Below are 7,588 nucleotides of genomic sequence, written 5' to 3' on the forward strand. Positions count from 1 at the left end.
AGGGGGTTTATCCCTATGGGTTTTATAATCAGCATTCCAGGGTAAGCGGCTCTTCCATCAGATTACACTGTGCATCATGGATGAAACTACATGGAATCCACAGGAGACACGTTGGAAGAAGACACATGTTCACGGTGGTAATTTGGGAATCCATGAAGGGCCAGTGGCCGGGCAGCCTGTTCACTGCCTCATAAAGTAACACTCCGGTTCTTGCTGCTACAATCTGTCATTGGTCTGGACGGTGGCAGCAGGTTCCCGGGATAGAACATGAACGAGAGGGAGGGACGTGATGGGAGATGGTGGATCAGGGACTCGGCCTGCCTTTGGGAGAGGCAAGGTAGCTGTGGCCTTTGTGTGCTGTTGGGGGAGGGGAAGGGCATGTCCATATGGAGGAATGTGTGTGTCAGTGTGTGTGTGCTGGGAGTGAAGTTAGGACTGCTGACCGCACAGGCAGAGACTAGGCGTCACTAACTATAAGCTTGTGATATTTCCTAGTACTGATTATTAAATTAAATTTTCCTTAACTGGATTCTTTAGTGAATAATTGAACAGAAAGTTAATAGGAAGAATTGAACCAGTAACATAATGACGTAAGTGCTATTATAGTTCCTATTTCCTCAATGAGGAAATTGAGGGATTATAGAGTAATAACTAGCCAGGGTTGGTGTTGGAATGAGGCTTCAAACCCAGATGGGTCTGACTTCTGAGTCTGTGCTCTGGCCAAGGCACTCCCCTGTTGGGTCTCAGCCTAGACACATGACAGGAAGATCTGATGGGGACTGACGTGGGCCTGGAAGTGTGGTGGTTCTGGATGCCGGCTGTCTGGATGCTGCAGAGGAGGAGGTTCCTGCACTGGGTGAGAGATTGTGCCTGGTCACCTCTGAGTAGGCTGGTTGCATAATTTATCCTCCAGACTGGGGCACATTGGGAGTAAAAGGAATAATTTAGTAAGTAAGCTTGGACTGAAGTCATGAATTAGGCTCTTTCCCAACTTCAGGAGTATGGAGGGAGGCCCTTATGAGCTCAGATAAATTTAATATGTGACATCTGTCAAGCTCTCAATCTTTAATGGACCTCTGACGTCTCCTCTCCTAAAAAGCCAGGAAACATCCATAACACATCATTCAGCGACATGCATGTGCCATCCAGCACAATTCCACCATGTCAGATAACCTTCCTGTGCACCTGAGGGAGAGACATGACAGGGTGGCATTGAGGAAGCTTGACTGAAAGAGCAGATGAAGGAAGGCCATCCAGGAATCTAGGGTGGTAGATTCTTCTGTCAGGTGATCACACCCTTTACTGGTACAGACTGAGCCTGTGAGGTCTCCACCTGATTGCTGGCTGGTCCCAGATATACAAGTGGGACTTCGCAGTCAGTTACCACTTCCATTGTATTTTACTGTCATTCTATAGCAGCCATGGACAATTTCCAGTGGGGCCGCATCCCCCTAAATCTTTAAAAGAAGGTTCGTTTATTGTCAACAAGCTACACAGAACAGGTACATCATTCGACAGGAATTCCACAATCCTCTCCTTAGGAAGCACCAGCAGGATGTTCAAGGAGCATAAGTTTCAACAAGGAGGTCTGACCAGATCATTATTTTCTGTGTTCACTCTCTTTGCCTTGATTCCCCAGGTGATACCATGTCCTTTTCCAACCATGTGTCCTATCACATTAGGCATCATCCTCGTGACATTCTTCAAGTTTGCACAGAACAGCATGTTTTCAGTAAAACAATGCTACGGAAGAACAAAGCTGCTCTTTGACAGTTCTAATGATTTGTTTAAAATTTGTTTTCCCCATTTTCTTTTTAAATTATTTTTTAAAATGGAAATATAATTGGCATATAACATATTTGTTTTTCTGGGGTTTTTTGTTTTCATTTTTCATTTTTTTTTTTTTTTGTAACTCAAGTGCCTGACTTAAGTTTTGATGGCCAAGGCATCCATTTCAAGGAGGCATTTCATCTGGAATAAACACATAGCCAGCCATATACCATATCAAAAGCCTGGCCTCCTGCCTCCACTGAGACTCTTCTGTGTCAGAGATCTTGGTTCATTTTCACTGCTGTTCAACATAGTACTGGAAGTCCTAGCCTCAGCAGTCAGACACCAAAAAGAAATAAAAGGCATCCAAATCAGCAAAGAAGAAGTCAAACTCTCATCTTTGCAGATGACATGACAATCTATGTAGAAAACCCAAAAGACTCCACCCCAAGATTGCTAGAACTCATAAAGGAATTCAGCAAAGTGGCAGGATATAAAATCAGTGCACAGAAATCAGTTGCATTTCTATACACCAACAGTGAGACAGAAGAAAGAGAAATTAAGGAGTAGATCCCATTTACAATTGCACCCCAAACCATAAGATACCTAGGAATAAACCTAAAAAGAAGCAAAAGATCTGTACTCAGAAAACTATAAAATACCCATGAAAGAAATTGCGGAAGACACAAAGAAATGGAAAAACGTTCATACTCATGGAATGGAAGAACAAATATTGTGAAAATGTCTATGCTGCCTAGAGCAATCTACACATTCAATGCAATCCCTATCAAAATACCATCAACTTTTTTCACAGAGCTGAAAAACAAATAATCCTAAAATTTGTACAGAACCAGAAAAGACCCCGAATAGCCAAAGGAATGTTGAAAAAGAAAACCAAATTGGTGGCATCACAATTCTGGACTTCAAGCTCTATTACAAAGCTGTAATCCTCAAGACAGTATGGTACTGGCACAAAAACAGACATATAGATCAATGGAAGAGAATAGAGAGCTCAGAAATGGGCCCTCAACAATATGGTCAACTAATCTTCAACAAAGCAGGAAAGAATGTCCAAAGGAAAAAAGACAGTCTCTTCAACAAATGATGTTGGGAAAATTGGACAGCCACATGCAGAAGAATGAAACTGGACCATTTCCTTACACCACACACAAAAGCAGACTCAAAATGGATGAAAGACCTAAATGTGAGACAAGAGTCCATCAAAATCCTAGAGGACAACACAGACAGCAACCTCTTTGACCTCAGCCACAGCAACTTCTTGCTAGGCACATCTCCAAAGGCAAGGGAAACAAAGGCAAAAATGAACTATTGGCACTTCATCAAGATAAAAAGCTTTTGCACAGCAAAGGAAATAGTCGACAAATCAAAGACAACCGACAGAATGGGAGAAAATATTTGCAAATGTCTTATCAGATAAAGGACTAGTATGCACAATATATAAAGAACTTATCAAACTCAACACCCAAAAAACAAATAATTCAGTCAAGAAATGGGCAGAAGACATGAACAGACATTTCTCCAAAGCAGACATCCAAACGGCCAACAGACACATGAAAAAATGCTCCACATCACTCAGCATCAGAGAAATACAAATCAAAACCACGAGATACCACCTCACACCAGTCAGAATGGCTAAAATTAACAAGTCAGGAAATGACAGATGTTGGCGAAGATGTGGAGAAAGGGGAACCCTCTTACACTGTTGGTGGGAATGCAAGCTGGTGCAGCCACTCTGGAAAACAGTATGGATGTTCCTCAAAAAGTTGAAAATAGAGCTACCCCTATGATCCAGCAGTTGCACTACTGGGTATTTACTCCAAAGATACAAATGTAGTGATCCAAAGGGGCACCTGCACCCCAATGTTTACAGCAGCATTGTCCACAATAGCCAAACCATGGAAAGAGCCCAGATGTCCATTGACAGATGGATGGATAAAGAAGATGTGGTATATAAACCATGGAATACCATGCAGGCATCAAAAAAATGAAATCTTGCCATTTGCAACGACGTGGTTGGAACTAGAGTGTATTATGCTAAGCGAAATATGTCAGTCAGAGAAAGACAAGTATCATGATCTCACTGATATGTGAAATTTAAGAAACAAAACATAGGATCATCGGGGAAGAGAGGAAAAATAAAACAAGATGAAATCAGAGAGGGAGATAAACTATAAGAAAGTCTTAATCATAGGGAACAAACTGAGGGTTGTTGGAGGGGAGGGGAATGGGGTGGGTGATGGACATTAAGGAGGGCACATGATGTAATGAGCACTGGGTATTATATAAGACTGATGAATCACAGGCCTATACTTCTGAAACCAATAATACATTATATGTTAATTAATTGAATTTAAATTAAAAAATGTTTTTTTAAAAAAAGAGATCTTGGTTGATTTTGATAACTGACTGTTTGTGACACTTGTTTTTTTCCTCTTCCCGCACTTCAATCTCCTATTCTTATGTTTTAACTTACCAATAAACCCTAACCCCACAGTCAACCTCAAGAAAAGCAGACATGTGCATGCGCTCGCCTCCCCCACCCCCACCCTCACTGTGTGGCCCCAGGTATGTTGTGTCATGTCCAGGTCTTGTAAGTAATCAACCTATTTTTTTCAAAGTTCCCTGATGGTTGCTGCTGAAGGGTATTTTGCAGTTATAAGGGATGGGCCAACCACACTATTGGTTATTGATTGATAGGCTGAGACCAGCACAGAACAGGTGTATACCATATGATTCGATATTTATATATATTGTGAAATGATCACCATAAGTCTAGTCAACATCTGTCACCTTACCTGGTTACAAAAAGTTTTTTCTCTTTGTGATGAGAACTTTTAAGATTTACTTTCTTGGCAATTTTCAAATATACAATACTGTTATTAACTGTCATCACCATGCTGTACATGACATCCCCATCACTTACTTATTTTATAAATGGAAGTTTGTACCTGTTTCCCTGTTTTCTACTCCTTCCTCATCCCCTTTTCAACTGAGTAAATATTTGCTATTATGACTATCCCCACCACTGTCAACACTGATTCAGTTTTGAGAGGGGCCTAACTATGAGCACAACATAGGGAGAGGGAAGGGACAGAAGAAGGTACGGACCACGCCTGTGATGAACACAACCTGAGGCCTGAAGCAGGGTGTCCACCAGGCTGAAGACTGGCTTGGGCCATGGAACTGGTGGGGAGGTGGTTATACGGGACTTTGGACGCAGAGGAAATGGGTAGTTAGCAAAGCCCTGCCCACATAAGCCCCTGTCTTGGACCTGGCACAGTGGGATGTCCAGAGAGTGAAGGGGCAGGGACTGCTGAGGGCCCAGCAGATCCAGCCAAGCAGCAGCTCCCCCGCTCAGCCAGAGGCAGTCTCAAGGGAACAGGAGGGGCACGTGGGACATCCTCTGTCCTTGGAAGTATCCAATGGGGCTAGGTCTGTGGGAGCCTTTCCTGGGCCTGGGCGGTGGTGAAACCTGCCTTGGTGGGTACACAAAAGGAAGCTTCTGCCCACAGCTTGGGAGCAGTCAAGTCCAGGTTCTAGAACAATCTGTCCTCGCCCTTGCTGGGCAGTCTGCTTCCTTCTCCAGCCAGCCTGTGCATCTTGCTGCCGTCCCAAACTGAGATGGACAAGTCCCTGCTCCTGCTCCTGCTGCTGGCAGTCTTCCCTTTTGTGTTCTTCCAAGGAGTGGGTGAGGCCCTGGGGCGGCCGGGCAGGGGTGAGGGAGCAGCCCCAGGGTGGTGGCCTGAGCTGGCTGGGAGGGAACAGGGTTAAGGATGAGGTTCTGGGATGATCTGCACCCCCCAAGGGTTTAAGGTCTCTGTCTGCTGTCCCCACCCCGACTACTCCCAGGGAAAGAGTTCAGGTCCCTTCCTAAGATCTCAGCGTGGAGTCAGTCACTCCCTTGGGGCAGATTGGGGCCAAGGGCTCTTCCCGCTTTAGAGCCTTGGGGCTGGCTGGGATGGCCCTAAGGAGCAGAGCCAACGGTACCTCGAGACTTTCTATAAAGAAGCAGCCTAAAGTAGTGTTCTAGAAGGAACAAGTCATTGAATGGCTTATGCTGAACCAGTATTGCCATAGCAAGTGCATTGTTGCCACGTGGATGTGTTTGGGCATCATATGACTTTTACAGGGAGGTACGGTAGGAAATTTTGTAAGACTGCATCCCTACTTTGGAGCCTCTACAGTCCTTATGTCCTATCATTTTCTAATAGATTCCTAGCCTCAGGCAGCTCTGTGTAGATGTTCTCATTGAGTTCTGCATAAGAACACCATAACTAAGCCCTTTCACTTTATTTTTAAAGGAATCAAGATGCCTGTGTCAAAGGCCCATAATCTTAAAGAATCAATGGACTTGGGCACCTGGGTGGCTCAGATGGTTAAGTGTCTGCCTTCGGCTCAGGTCATGATCCCAGGTCCTGGGATGGAGTCCCATATCAGGCTCCCCGCTCCTTAGGAACCTGCTTCTCCCTCTGCCTCTCTCTCTCTCTCTCTCTCTGTCTCTCTCTCTGTTTCTCATGAATAAATAAATAGAATCTTTAAAAAAAAGAATCAGTGGACTTAATCCAATAGGGGAGCATTTCCAAGCCTTAAGAGTATATTGGAAGAAGTGTTTAGGGTCATGGTTTCCCCTTGAACTCTTCATTCCTACCAGTATCCTAGCACACCTTTGTCTCAATCCATTCAACCCTAGGATTAACCTTCATGTCTCTTTTCCACAGGTCCAGCCACATTATGCATGGTCTGCAACAATTTTAAGAGAGGTCATTGTTTGAGGGGCAAGGGCAATTGCACCATGGAACAAGGTCCTGGCTGCAGAACCAGAGATTTCTTCATTTTCACGGAGCGAGGTAATGCTGTCGAGCCAGGCTCTACTGGCTTGAGCTGGCGCCTGCCTCCTGAAACTGTGGAGGGGCCCTCCAGTCTGAGGGAGCTTTGCTGGGAGGTGGGTGTGCCCCTAGTCTAGAAGCCAGGCTGGGCATGGTTGGGGAAAGTCCTCTTACTTTGAGCTCCAACTATTGCTCTCTGACGCTGAGTATGAACGTCCTTCTCTTCCAGATGGGTGGCGCTACAACCACACTGAACTGGACTGCTCTGATCATTGCCTACCTGTAAGTTTCCATCTAGGAGCCATGAAGATTTCAACCTTCTGCTGTAAAGGTCGAGATTTCTGTAATAGATATCAAGGAAAAGGACAGGAATGGAAGCCTCGCTAACTGTTCTCCCCCTGTTGGTGGAGGTGTCCACTCCCCCGTCCCCATCCTTGGCCATCCTTGACCCTCTCTGGGCCTCTCTCCCTCCACATGTGCTCCTGAGGAGCACACAGCATCCTCCCGTCTCCTCCCAGTTCCCCTCCTCACTTCCCTCCTGCCCACGGGCTCTTGCCCCCCCCAACACCAGACACTGTCTGGTCACCCTTGGTGTCATCTCACCTGCAAATGCAGCGCTCCTCACCCTGCATCTCCTCCTCCCTCACAATCACTTGGCTTCTCTGGCTGACAGGCTGCCTGGTTTCTAGTCCCACAACTCAGGAGTGACTGTGATGTACACAGACAGGGCAGGGGTTCCATTTCGCACATCAGGAGTTGGAGGGGTCAGTGGAAAACTCAGGAAAACCTGTCCCACTGGCAGATGGACAGAGAAGAAGGTGCCAAGGCCTGAGGCAGCAGAGATGGGCTCACCAGCTTTAGAGGCTACGCACATTCTCTGAACCTACTGATGGCTTCCATTGTCCGGGGAGGGGAGTGGGAGCAGGGCTGGTGAATCACAGACACAGGAGACCATGGGAATGGAAAGTGGG

The 7,588-nt window shown here is 45.7% G+C and overlaps 1 long non-coding RNA gene across 1 annotated transcript; it reads left to right on the top strand.

Moving 5' to 3' along the window:
• Positions 1-5,264: 5,264 nt before the first annotated feature.
• On the top strand, positions 5,265-7,572 carry LOC112818721 (uncharacterized). The gene is made up of 3 exons (XR_012377390.1): positions 5,265-5,479; positions 6,510-6,638; positions 6,847-7,572. It is a non-coding gene; the product is annotated as an uncharacterized lncRNA (long non-coding RNA).
• Positions 7,573-7,588: the final 16 nt, after the last annotated feature.

This window comes from Callorhinus ursinus, unplaced genomic scaffold (genome assembly GCF_003265705.2).
Source record: "Callorhinus ursinus isolate GAN/ISIS: 27379988/994484 unplaced genomic scaffold, GSC_fseal_2.0 scaffold574, whole genome shotgun sequence".
NCBI classification, from domain to species: Eukaryota; Metazoa; Chordata; class Mammalia; order Carnivora; family Otariidae; genus Callorhinus; species Callorhinus ursinus.